The sequence below is a fragment of the Teleopsis dalmanni genome, chromosome 1, assembly GCF_002237135.1.
Source record: "Teleopsis dalmanni isolate 2A chromosome 1, ASM223713v2, whole genome shotgun sequence".
NCBI classification, from domain to species: Eukaryota; Metazoa; Arthropoda; class Insecta; order Diptera; family Diopsidae; genus Teleopsis; species Teleopsis dalmanni.
This window is the reverse complement of record NC_051846.1, coordinates 10,399,213-10,414,435: the sequence shown is the minus strand read 5'-3', so window position 1 is coordinate 10,414,435 and position 15,223 is coordinate 10,399,213.

The following is a 15,223-nucleotide window of genomic DNA, read 5'->3' as shown; positions in this document are numbered from 1 at the left end:
TAATTTATGTATATCTTATTGGAAATATTTAGAGCTTATCTCACTAATATCACATTCAGTGTTAACTTGTGATACTGAAGCTGTTGACATGTTTGCATAAATCAATGATTGATCTACTGGCCCTAAATCAAACGATCTAAGACCCAAAATATCTTAGATCCATTATTAAAACTCGATATAGATAATAATTAGGAACTACGATTAGTAACTATGACATAAACTTAACTTCATTTTTAATGACATATATTTTTGGCAAAGAGATTTAACAAACTTATGTTATATTTTATATTAATATTCGAACATTAAAAATAATGTTAAAAAATTATATATATATATTTTTTTTTTTTAATATGTTGGAAAACTCTGTAAAATATGTGAAGAATCAATTTTTACAGTCTATATCACAGGAATCTTACAAGATAGAAAAAACTAATAATAACTCTTGAGTTGTCCGTTTCAAAATCTATACATATTTTAACAATAATAGATGTACAGAAAGCAAATCAGATCTGCGATCACTTATCAATGAGATTATAGCATCATACCAGTATGACTCAAGTCTGCAAGCGTATATTTACACTAGCTTCAGTTATACTAACATAAGCAAAAAAAATAAAGTGAAAACTTCAAATATTCTGAACTCATTGTTATGCGGTTGGATTTTAACGAGAGTTAATAATACTATATTATTATTATTATTAAAGAAAAGCAAAATGATTGGAGATCTATAACATCTATTGTGATATTCTTCGAGAAAGTTTTCTTATCTAAACCGGACATATAGATTAGTGCAATTGATTAACATTACAATATCTTTAGGCTCAAGTTTCCAGACCTCTTTTCATACAACGACAGTCTGATTTAAGTGGCAGTCTTGTTTTCTGACATATGCATGTCAAATAAAGATGTAGATCACAGCTCACTTTAGATTTGATATAAATTGAAAACTAAACATAAAATTCGATTAAGAAAACGCTTTTTTCGGAAAGAAAAAAGAAAAATTTTCTTGTAACATTAATTAAAATTTACATAAATGAAGAATAGTATTTAATTAAAAATCATAAGTTCGTAAATTATAATTACGAATGGTATGATATGACATAAATAAAGTTACAAATCAATTGAACTCGTCTGTGTGTCTTAGCCGTTTCTAAGTACTTTCAATTTACGAAATGACCCAGAATCTAACCAACTATAAATAAGATACGAAAAACAATCATATAAATAATTTATACGACATAAGCCATAGCCATTGTTGCCATACCCAATGTTGAAGAACCATGAATCATTAAAAATTTGTCCCGCACTTGCTGCAATTTATGATTCACACATGCAATTCCCTTGCTCAGACCATAAAAAAACCGCAAAATTTTGCATTTAAATTGGCAGTCTTCTAGTCTCCCGGTTGCTAGTTGTAAAATTAAACTTTAATGAAATGAATACGGTTCTTTGCCCTGCAGTTTTATGTTCTACAAATGCATTGCCTATCTATTAGTTATATGTTTGAACTGCATATATTTCGAGTGCTATTGATTATAGCCATAAAGCTATTATTAAACATATAAGTAAATTTAGGTTTTTTCATGTAGTTTTTATCTATAAATAAACAGAATGTTTACTTATTCGGTAGCTTTATTTGATTTTATTTTACGGTTTCCATGTTATTTTCTACAAAAGCTTGTACTCGTAAATCGTATTTGCATGCAAATAAAAACTCTTGTATAATTTGTCTATGCAAACATAGCTTTTTTGCACTGTCAATTTGTATCTGATGTTCTGTGTCTGCAATTGTAAAATTTTGCCATTGCACTTAGGTTGAAGTTTTACCCTTCAACTCGGAATTATGCTCTGCAATATGTTGTTGAAAGTGCACAGTTTATGCATTTTTAATTGCAATTTCAATTAAATATTTCGAAGTTTTTTCTTTAAGCAACAGTTTGCTTCATGAGTGCAATTACTCTCTGAAAAAATTGCTGTATTTAGCCAAGCGTAATAAAAATGAATTAATTTTTAATAATTAATCAAAATATTGCATTTATTTTTAATTTATAATTTTTTTACAATTATACTAAATTCGAAATAAATAAAAAGTGTATATATTTTAAATTTTTGAATAAAAATTTTAGGTTTTATTTTATTTTTAGTTTTATTTTATTTTAAGTTTTATTCTATTTCAAATTTTATTTTAAGTTTTATGATTATTTTGTATTTTAAGTTTTTACATTAAATTTATTCTATTGTAAATATTCTTAAATGCAACTTTACCTTTAATACATTAATTTTAAATACATTAATTTATTGCTATACAAATATTAATAGATATATATTATAACTTCAGTTATGTAATATAATTATTATAATTATATTATATATAATGTATATAATGTAGTATAATTAATATAAGAAATAGCGTTCTTATAATTCAACATTAACGTAATACAGGGTGTACGTTTTCAAGTGAGCACCACATAAAACTAAGATCATGTGCTGGCAACCTTTTTCACTTCCTGGCTAAGACAAATAAATGGAAATCGCATGTACTCTATTGAATCCCAAATGGCGATACCAAATGGAAATTTACTGCTATAAATAGAAAAACAAATCACTACTCAGAATTATTGAATGTATATATTAGAACCGTTGCTGATCCGAGCTAAACTTAAGTGGGGTAATTGTATAAATTTCGAGACATCGAACCCAATTTTATTTTACTCGTCTGAGCAACACATGAGTAGAAAGATTCATTTTTATCTTTTGATAAAACCTTTAATGGTTTTGCATGCAAAATAGTATAATTATAAAAATTGGCTTAAAAAGATCAATGCCAATAGGATTAAAATGAGTGTGAGCAAGAAATTTATTCTTCTCTAATAACTATGAGTGATTTTCAATCTTAGTCTTTACTTTTTTTTTATTTGATGGAAATAGTGAACAATAACTTTTTTAAAACAATAACAGAACTATTTAGCATAACAAAGATATATAAATTTGTGTGTAAACAAAGCTTAAGTGCATATATTTTAAATAAATTATATAAAACCAATGATTGAATATTTATGTGGGTTTGAAATATTTTATATGTAAGTTAATAAGTGGTATTCATGAGCCATACAGTCTGTATATATCTCTGTAATCTGATCATACTAAGGTTGTGCAATTTGAAATTGCTACTGTTGCTCTCGCCGAGGTATTGGTACATTTACTCAGCACCTTGCACTACATATATGCAATATTTAACTAAGCAATTTAATTATCATTAATAAAAAGCAATATCCATTTACAATTTAAGCATTAAATGATTTCCTAATGAGTCACAATTATCCATGTTGATTTGGTTTAATTGTAACAAATGCGGGCTTGCCATACTTCAGTTTTAATCAATGTAACAAGATTTGCTTCCCTTTCACTTTGTTCAATAATTTTTAATTAACTTTAATTATGCATGTAATAGTTTATTTTTAGTGCAAGCACTTAAGATTTTTGTCTTATGTGGTAAGTCAATTGAAAATATTTGGTAAATTAAAATGAAGCAGTTTTAAAACTACATTAAGACTATGTAATCAGAAATTTGCAGTAGCTGTCGATAGGAAGAAACATATACGTTAAGTACGTAAAATCAGATGGAAATATTGCAAATGACATTTCTGCTACAAATCTGCTACAAATTCCAAGCAATTAAAAAATTTGATGATGGTGATAAATGATTTGACAGACAGTAAGATGATCACTAGTATCTTAGGAAAACACTACCGACAAATTAGTCTGAGTGAGTTGGATTTGCCATTAGTCTAATCTATTCAATCGAACCCAAAATGCACTCACATATATTTGTTTACAATAAAAATTTCAATTAATTGAACTGCATTTATGTGTGAACCACTGGATTAGTGTGTATATTATACCATTAGGTATCATCTATCTAGAGGTGGTATCTATTTTCAATTACTTCTAACTATGTAATAACATATTTTTAATTTAAAGGAATTGTATATGACATAGTTACCTAATTTCATTCCTTGATCTAACTTAAGCTGCTTGCTTAATTGATTGGTTTTTATGCAAATTTTGTGTGGACTTACTTAATTAGTGATCATGTTGTAGCACAATAATAGATCGTTGTGTATTATTGTCACTTCTAATAATAACATTAAGTAAATAAATTAGTGACAAAAATACAGATAAGCATCGTTTTATCTCAAACTAACCCAGTTTGAAATTGTATAAACAATACCATTTTTGATGTCTGCAATACATTACTAGTATATTAATGTACTGTTTCTTTTTTATAATCATATAAATAATTTAAAATCTAGAAACTTTATATAAAAATGTACTTCTATCTCAATCTATCCCACTACACCTAGATTTTTTGTCTTCATACCCTATTGGAAATAGGACGTTTCATGACAAGTTACAATAGCAAAGATGCTTGACTTAGTCTATCGAATCTTAAATATCTAAATATACGCTTCGGATAACCTAGATATATGTTATCTTAAATTTTTGCAGGATAGTTTTTTGTGAACGTACTATATATAATATTCCCTATCAATATCCCTGCTATTAATTCAGTTCAGCAATTGCTTCTGTCAATTAACAACATTGCTATTGTAAAATCTTTTATTATTGAATCAGAAATAACTTAACTGAAAAAATGCTTAATAAAAATTAAAGCAATTACAGTTACAAAAACTCACATACTGTCTCTAATAGTAATAGTAATAGTACGTTAATTGTTTTGTAGCGGTTCTAGACGTAACAAGATCCCTGTGTAGATTCGTAGTAGGTAGCATGGTAAGTGCTTGAAGCTCCATTCCTGATATGTTTCTCAACTTTCAAAATTGTTAAATCTCAAATATTTTAAGGGTATTTATAAGGGTATAGCATAAAAGATGTTCCAAAGCTTTATTTTTCCCAGCTCTTTGCATTTCTTGTTTTATCACAATCGATAATTCCTGTCTTATATATATGTGTCACTAATAGAATACACTGTGGCCCATTAGCATAGCTTTGGTAGGACCGCATTCTTTCCATAAAAGTCCAAGAATATTTCGAATATACTTTTTTTCGTGTCACATTGATAGATTGAAAAAAAATATGTCTTCATGGTTTCATGAAACCTTTTATTTTCAAAGTAGCAAAAAAGACATAAAATATTTCATATTATTAGATATTCCTTAACAGACCATTTGATTTAGTTCCTAATTAAATTAATAAATTTATGTTCCTAGGTCGCAATCATAAACTCGTTGATATTGGTCATGAATTAATTTTACTCTAAATTTTTTGCGTTTTACTTACTTGCTCACAACCTTTTTATTACTTCGACAATAAAATCTAAAATGAATGTTTCAACTTTTTACAATAATTAATAAAAACAAGATTTATTATAATATAAACATACTTAAAAACTATAAAATATCAGAGTTATTCGTACTTAGTTGAACTTTAACCTTTACTAGATATAATTAAAAATACACACCCAACTATTTCAATATGTAATAAAAATAAGAGAAACACTGAAATTAACATTTTTTAAATAATAAAATATTTGAATATTAATTGCCGAGATACACACCAAAACTAACCAATAAAATGGAATGACAGAAAGGATAACGACCCAATAAACTTAATATCAAGAGCTCATAAAAAGGACACTACAGTAGTGTTTATTTTAGCGCCCGAACTTGTACACTCCTTTAAGCAAATCAAAAGGGAAAAGCAAAACAAAGGAATTTGGATTTCTGGTATCGTGTGTGCGCTTTCCATGTAGATTCTTGAAATTTCTGAACCATTGTTATAATAACTAAAAGGACATACTTATGTGCCAAACTTGAGTACATTTTGCAAACCTACGTTTCAAAAAGTTTTGTTTACTCAAATTAAAATGTATTCCCTACGATATTGTCGATGCTGTTTTCCTTTTGTTTGCTACTGTATGTACTAGTTTTGGACTACTCGCAAAATGAATACGTATATATATATAAAGGTTATTGCTGTTTTGTTATCCTTATTTTTTTTTTTTTGGCAATGAGTGGGGTGCATTGTAAGCATATGTACTATGACCCCTTATTTGTGCAAATTATAGATTGTTGGTCTTGTATTATAATGCTGTAAAGGAAAGAATGTAAGTCACCATGTGATATTCTGTTAATACGATTTTGTTAAATATAAAAAGTTCTTCTTTGCTGAGGGATTTGCTTGCATTCAGTTTAATTTTGGCATACTTTTCTAAAGTACTTTTCTCACGCAAACTCCTGTTACTTTAGTACTACTTGTATTAAACCTTCTTTTGTTATAGTATAAAAACTATTTTTATATTGTATATTCTGCTCTTCTATAATTCCCTTTGTTTCGTTTTTATAAACGTACTCGTATATATGATGTAAAGTTATTTGCTATGTTATGCTTTTTGCATACATTTTGCAGTTTTTTCACGCTTCATCTGAAGTTATTTACTGGTGACCCATTTTTTCACGAAAGTAAAAGGAAAGACTTCGATAAATCAACAAAGTTTTATTTAATCTTAATTGTTATATCTATGCTTTTGTGCTCAGTTCATCGTTTTATTGCTTTATTGTTTTATTGATAATGATATATTATAGGATATAACACTACAAATTCGGGTTAGTGAAAAAGATTGATATTGAAAGTGAGCATATTTGCACAATAAAATTGAATTTCTATATTGACACGAATATTGGAATAAGGTGTTTGAAATTTTATTATTTTAGTGATTCCAAGTGCTTTATATCGTTTGTGTATTAAAGCAGTTAAAATTCCACCAATGACAGACAGTAAAAATCATATCTGTGAACTTTCTCTCTCCTTTCCCATTCAATTAAAATTAAACATTTTGCTTTATAAAATGGAAAAGAAAAAAGAATAAATTTATAAATTAAAATAAAACTCATACATATTAATCATTTTCTGACATTGACATGCACAAGCACATTTTATTAGATATACATTTTTCACGTTTCCTCAAATTAACAAAAATCATGCGAATTTCCACTTTATTTAAATTTCAGGACATTAACATTTACCATAAATGTTCCTTTCAACTTTCAACTTCGAGAAATACATTTTTTCGTATTATTTTTGCATAGCACTCCTTTTTCTAATACAATTTTGTTATTATCATTCGAAATAACAAAATGAATATTTAATTATTTTGAAAAATTAAATTTTAGCGATAGCTGCAAAACCCAACCTATACTCAATAAATTCCGTTGAACATCGTTAAAATATTATCAAGTAGGTGCGCACTTGTCAAATCGAATAATATAACAATGTATCTTATAGTACATGTATCTGCCGACAGGCGGAAAATAAAAAGGACAACAATTTCTATGTGCTTCAGAAGAGAAAATTTTATTACATTTCACTTCATCCTTCTATAGTTCTATAGACAGCAAAAAGTCTTCCTTGCTCTCTCATCATTGTTTAATGTTCTTGACATAGTTTGATTGCACTGATGTGATGTGTTGCACTTGAATAGGTTTCCTAGTTGACTGTAAGCTTAGATAGTGAATAAATGTGGAATAAATAATTCATAGTTGTGATTTTGTGTCTCAGATGAAAGATAAATGCGAGCACATTAATAGTCAATGCTCGAAAGAACTTTTTTTACTATTTATTAAAATGTAATTAAATTGCAAAAATGCCTTGTGTGACATAAATCCTAAATATGTTGACATTAAGTTCTTTATCTATTAGACATGATTAGATATACGAGTAAATGTATATTTACTACAATTTTTATTAGTGAAAATATATCAAAAATTACTCAGTTTTGTGTTTTAAGTGTCGTGTTTCCATCATTACTAATGTTTAAGGATTTTTAGTGATATTTATTTATATATCAACAGCTCATACCCCATATATAGTTATAATTAACACATAATAATAATTTATATAATATTTTAAGATGAATAATATAATAATTGTAATAGTTAACGAAAATATTGAAGTTAAGTCAGATGTTGTTTTAGATATGCGACTAACTTCGATTAACTTAATGGAAAATCAAAACAATTGATTGTTTTTGTTAATACTAACAGTTGATGTCGAAAGAGATAAGAGAGTTTAAAACAAGTTAGGATTAGTTAAAGACAATATAGGATTAGTAAGAGATAAGATAGGATTAGTTAGGAAATGCATTTGCAAAATGTACCATTTACTTTCATTTTAAACAGACTAGTCTTGGATTAGATCGGGACTGCTTCAAACTGAATTTAATTTTAGTGTTATATGCTTTGGTTTTATATTTGAATTATTATTATTTTGGTTTTATTTTATTTTTTAATTTTATTCGTTTGTTTTTATTTTTGTTAGTTTTTTTTGTTTGTTTTTATTTTATTATTATAAATTCGTCAAAGAAATCCTCTTTACATAAGAACAACTATGTCATATAAGAATAGGGGATATATTAACAAGAGCTCTAGAGTAAAGCATTAGACCCATAGGCATTATGCGTGGAGTTCGACATACAAATGCATATTTGAATTCAATATTAGATCATTTTTATTTAATTCATTTATATTTTGTTTTCACTAATAAATTTATATTTTATTTTATTTCGTTTTTATTTTTATATTATTTTGATATTAATTTTTGATTATATTTCGTTTTTATATTATTTTATTATTACTTTATTTTTATTTTATTCTTATTTTGATGTAATAATGTAATGATGTAATAACATCATTTTTATTTTATTTTATTTTTATTTTATTTTTATTTTATTATTACATCATTTTTATTTTAATTTTATTTTTATTTTATTAATATTTCATTTTAATTTTATTTTTACGTTGTCTTATAATTTTTTAATTTATTTTTTATTTCATTTTTATATGTTTTTTCATTTTGTTTATTTTATTTTATATTTTTCTATTTTGATTTATGCTTGTACTTTTATTATACTTTAATTAAGTTAAATAATTAAAATAATTATTAAATAATAATTAAAATTTTATTTTGAATTTATTTTATTATATTTTTATTACATTTTTATAACTTCTGTTATATTTCTGTAATTTAAATTTAATTGCATCTGAAAACTTTCATTTAATTTTTTTTACAAAAAATATAATTGACTTCATCAAAGTTCTTATATGAAAAGCACAAATAGTAATTACATTCATATCTTTATTAAACTTAAAAAAGAAGAAAAAAAACGTTTTTATTTCATTGCATTGATATCTTTTAATATCTTTATATATTTATATAATTGTGTCTAAACATAGTACAAATATACTTCCTGCATACTCGTACTCGGTCTGTAGTATCTACGAAATATATAATAAAACTCACATTACTTTAGAATGTATTTATGTTGGTGACACTTGTTTTTTATTCGATAAAATTGTGAATATATATAGAGGTATAGAGGCGTGCGATGAGAGTATTTCGGAAAGGTGGTTTCGCTTTGGTTTGGAATGGTATTGTTTTACACAATGCGACCATGCGACATAGTCAGCAAATACGGTTTGTTTATACGCATCGTCAAGATATAAAATGATGTATGTGCGCCGTTGTGTATTTATTAGCTTGAAACCATTTTAATATGAAAATATTGTTGTTTATTTATGTCTTCTGGAGACTGAATATATATGTATGCAAGCTAATATCTAATGAAATTTAACACTTTCATCAAGTGCTATGTGTGAATGGTAAACGCGTGACTTAAAAAAAGCTGCTTTTAGATTTAGTTTGGATTTTTATGATTTATTTCCACTTGAGTAGTTCAAGTTACACACTTAATGAAAACAAAAAAAAACAAAAAAAAAACAAAAAAAAGCAATTATGTTTAGCTAAAAAATGTAATAAATTGCATTTTCCAGATTTATTTATTTTTCTATATATAAAGAAGGCTATGTTTGTGTATTTATCAATTGTTATATTTGATATCTGCAGCTGGAAATTGTCATAAAACGCTGGCAAATGGCACCCACTGCTATATCATTTCATTTTCTAATATTTGCAGACTTGCATTTACTATAAATTAAATTGAATTCAATTGACGACGATGTGTAAATTGCTTTAATTTTTTTTGATTAATTCTATGAAAGTTTCATAATGTTTGTTTTGTTGAGTGCATTAAACTTAATCAAGTGTTTGCTTAGTCGGAATTTTTCATATTTCAAACAATCCTCACACTTTTCATATTTTACAGAATTTGCATTTTGATTAATTCTCTTATTTTACGATCTATAAGTTCGCAGTAAATCGAAGCTCATGCATCATTGTTATTACGTCTGCTTTCTGCGGTTTATATTATATTATATTATAAGTCATAATATTAGATAGTATTTTATTACTTCATTCAATTGATTTTTAATTTTTGTTTATCATTGATATATTTATGAATCATAAAATATAATTAAAAGTAATTTGCCTTTGAAGGTGGTGGGTACGTTAAAAGTATCTTTTTTACTAAAATTTAATCTCTTGTAAGGTAACACTCGTCTTGGGGAAAAAACATATGTTCTGAAGCAAGGTCATAAAAAATATTGACTCATATTTAATCAACAAATAATAGTATTTGTTTTTTTTCTTATTTGTTTTCTTTAAGGAAACATATGTTTCCTGAAAACAAGTTCCAATTAACGATAACAATTAAAGGTAATATTTGAACAAATTGAGAAAAAAGTACAAAAATACTAGATAATGTATACTAACAATGGTTATTTAAAAACTTAATGAAATAAAATATGCATTTGGGAATAATATCGAAATGGAGCAAAGAATTGCGACCGTAGTAGATACGCTGTGGTATTAAAAACCCAAATAATTTTGGTTAGAATTATTAAAATTAAAATAATATAAAGTATTTATATAAGTGTAAATGATATCAATTAACAAGTTTTAATTGTCTTGCTAATTCATTTAATATACTTTTTTATTTGAAATATTTTCAGAAATTTTGCTTATGTGGTTTGTATTCTTACGAATTAAAAACATTTGAATATCATCGTTTCAGATGACAAATATTTCTTCGGAATAATAAATGTTTTCATTATTCACACAAAAAAGTGATGTGTAATCATTATTTTGTTACGATTTCTCCAATATTTAAAATAATTATACAGAAGTATTTTATAGAACCTTTTAAGCCTAAAAGTTATTTCTGCAACACTGGGATTGTTTTTATTTATTTGTTTAATATATGCTGTCTATCTAGATCTTATTTGTTTAATATATGCTGTCTATCTAGATCTTATGAGACTGGTTTGATCTACACAGAAAGTTTTAATATGTCGATCAAAGTTCTTAGTATATTTGTTAAAACGTTTATCATGTTGGGTATATAGAAACTCACGTCAGGGTTGGTGTCAAATCGATTTCCTTCCATCATTAATTTTAGTTTGGATAATAATCAAAAGTTTAAGAACATTATTCAAAATTCAAATCAGGTGATATTTGATGGATGATATATTTGTTGGTCAAGAAGTTACATGCAATGATTCCTTCACGCGATAGTGCATTATAGTGCCACAAAAATCAACTTTGTTGTTCATATTCCGATCGCACTGTCCTACAATGGCTGTAGATCTTCCAAGTAATAGTTACGCTGCTTTCACCATCTGACCTTCTGGAACTAATTCACTACGAAAAAACAATCCCTAAAATGGTTATTTCGCGCCAATGTTAGTAGCTCTTTTTTTTTTAGCAACTTAGTTTTCTTCAACATTTTTAAAGCAATTAACCTAGCACTTTTGTTTATTTACGTGCTGAATTTGTAAAATTTATATTATTTTTGTCTTTATAACATAATTTCTTTGTTGTTACCTCGGATTTACTCCTTCAGGAAGGTATACCATATATAACTTATCGAAGATTGTGCTTCGGTTATGTATTTTCATATCTGCTTGACATAGAGTATTAGGAGATATACATTAATTTCATTAGTTCATTTAATACGCTGCCTAGTGTGATTAGGTTTGGTAGAGCTAAGATTACCTTTGAAAACAATTATCTCAGCTGCAGTTATGCTTTGTTATACCACTGGCGACACATCTCTTTGCTGATCAGAGCTATCGCCGGCAATCACTATTGACCATATATCCGCGCTTAGTTTTGTATATCTTTAGTATAGCTTCCTATAAGAATTTGCGTGCTTGACACGTGATAATACATGTTATAGCTATTGCCGGCTTATTTCTGTAATCTAGATCTTATTATCTCTATAAATCACGCCCTTTTCTAATGAATTTTTGCTATTGATAGAAGTTAAGAACAAACATTTAAAAATACGTTTTAACACCAAACCTTTAGTTTAGAAAGATCAGTGGTCACTACTCAAAAGTAGATGTCGACATTTATACTAAGTGGCTATTTGAGACGCATGATATACTTTGACCTTATATATTTAATTATTTTATTCAATTGTATTTAGTATAATTATATTTGTGTACTTTATGAGAAAGAATATTTATTTTATTTTTTATAAATATTTTTGCGTATGTGCTTCACTTGTAAGAGCTAACAATTTTATGAAGACAACAATAATGACATATACTCGCAAAGCAAGTGTGAAATAAATTAAAATTATTATTATTAAAACATAAGTTCATAACAACATTTGAATATTTAGAAATACTTAAATTTTATTTTTATATTTTTAATTTGAACTGATTAATTATAAGATTGCAATTATAAACTAAATAAATAATTAAGCACTTTATGTATATATATTAAATATATATATAAATATGTTTATTATATTATATGTTAAATAATAAAAAAATTATTATCACATAAGTTCATAACAACTTTAAATACGTAGAAATACTTATGTTTTATTTTTATATTTTTATTTTTGACTGATTAATTATAAGATTGCAATTATAAACTAAATAAATAATTAAGTACTTAATGTATATATATTAAAACGTGCACATCAGTGTCAATGCCATAAAGATAAAAACAAAATTATTTTTACATTAAGTGCTTTTTTTTTTAAATAATTTTGTGTAAAAATATGATGACTAAATTTTATGACTACCCAATTATTATAAAAAATGTAATCAAAGTTATATTTGCATATTTTATCTGGTTTAATTATAAAAGTACACTTAAATTTAGCAAAATAGCTTAACAGTTTCTTAATCAAAAATAAATATTAGTATCTCAAGAAAAGCAAATTCTAGATAGCAAGAAGATGTGCATATAGTAATAGCAGATACTTAATAAAAACGTAGAAGTTGTGCAAACTAAGTTTACAATTCTCAAGAAAATATGTGTCTGATTAATTATAAAAATTAAAAAATACTCTTGTAATAAAATGAAGTGCTGTAAAAAGTACAGTGCACCAACGGATGTGAATCACAAGAATTTTTTTGAGGTTTGAAGTGTTGCGGTACTTCTGCAAATTGACGTACTCGCTCTTGTGCATCGGAACGTATGAGTGTTCCTTTCAGCGAGTAATATTTTTGCCTGGTTTCTTGCCTCTAAGTTGAGCGCAAAATATAATAATTAAAAATAATTCTACTCCAATTATTGTCAATTAAAGTTAATTAATGAGTAAAGAAAGTACAAGATAACTTGAACAAGATAATTCAATTGTTATGTTGACATAAGAAAATAAAAAATTGTTTTTGTTTTTGTATTTTTAAATTATTTTGCCTGCTATTATTACATTGACACTTTTGTTGTTTGTTGTTGTACTGATAAGTTTTTTTTTTAATTAAAAATTTTATTAAAAAACTTTTTAATTTATATCTTAAACCAATTTACGTGTACTGACAAAAAATGCCACAGTAATATCATAAATTAAATTACTTTAAAATTTGTATTAAATTATAATTTATACTGATCAAGGAGATTAAAAATATTTTCCCTTTTTGATGGCAGTATCTAAAGATTCTAATATAATATAAAAAATTACAGAAATAACTGTTTAAAAGAAAATTTTTCAACTAAATTGTTTTATCTGAAGGTTAGACTTACTAGTTAGCTGTTCCTTATAATTACATCCCATTATTCTTTCAGTATACGTCTCCATCTTAATCTGAAGTTGACATGAGCTAATTTATCTGCGTTGATCTAAATTTATCATTTATTTATCCACAAATCCACACTTTTAAGTTAATTACAAATCAAAATCTGCTAAAACTATGGCATCATCTGCGTAAGTGGCAATAGTGACTTAATCTGTCTCAGGGTTTTTAGCTGCATAAAGGTGAGAAATATTTATGGTACTTAATATAATATTATTAAATGTTGAAAGAAAAGTTTAATTTTTAAAATAAACAAATCATAGGTAGAGTTACAAACTATTCTCCATAAACCATTATCCAGAATTCCATTATTCCATATGAATTTCTGTATACTCGTCTTAACAAAGTAAAGGTGATATTGCTAATTTTTTAGTACTAACTTAATTTTCCATTTATTCATTCATATCCCAACTACTATATGTACAGTTAATTTTAAATCAAAGTAGTGAATTTAACTAAAAACTATCTATCTATCTATTTAACTAAGCTATCTAAAAGGTGTGCAGTACCAGACTTAGAATGCTACCTTGAAGTATACCAGCGTGAGCATATTGTATAGCAGAAATGTAAACTTTTATATAAAAAAACTTATCTCTTAAGCAGAAGTTAAGTATTAAATAGTACGATTTCGAACTATTTTCTTGAGTTTATATGATAATTTAGAAATGTTGTTTGATATGTTGTGTATGATACTTACAGCACAAAAGATCAATCTGGTCGCAGTGCTCTGCTCTGTCGGGAGCTAGTACCTCGTTTATACTCGTATTCAGAAATAATGTTATTCATATCTTTTATTTGCAATAATTTACTCAATAATATTTTTAAAAATATTAACTAATTAACTGGCTTTTATATGGTTTTAATAAGTTAACTGGTTTCTTATATTTTAATGGGAAAAATGTTTCCATTAAGAAAAAATTGCCTAAGTTTAAGTGTGGTGTTATTTATTACCAGAAAACGTACCCTGTTTTCACTTTAATTTTATGATAGTTTGTCAATTTAAAGTAACTTAAATTGTTAATTTAATTTTGTAATTAACTGCGTAAATTTTCTGTCTTCCTTTTATTGTATTTAAACTACATAAATTGTTGAAAAATTCATCACATTCAGATTTTTCTTTGACGTTGATGTTAAAAATTTAATTAAAATTATTTTTTGTAATATGAACATTTTTTATAAATAAATATAGTAAAGATATCTTATCCACAGCAGGACAG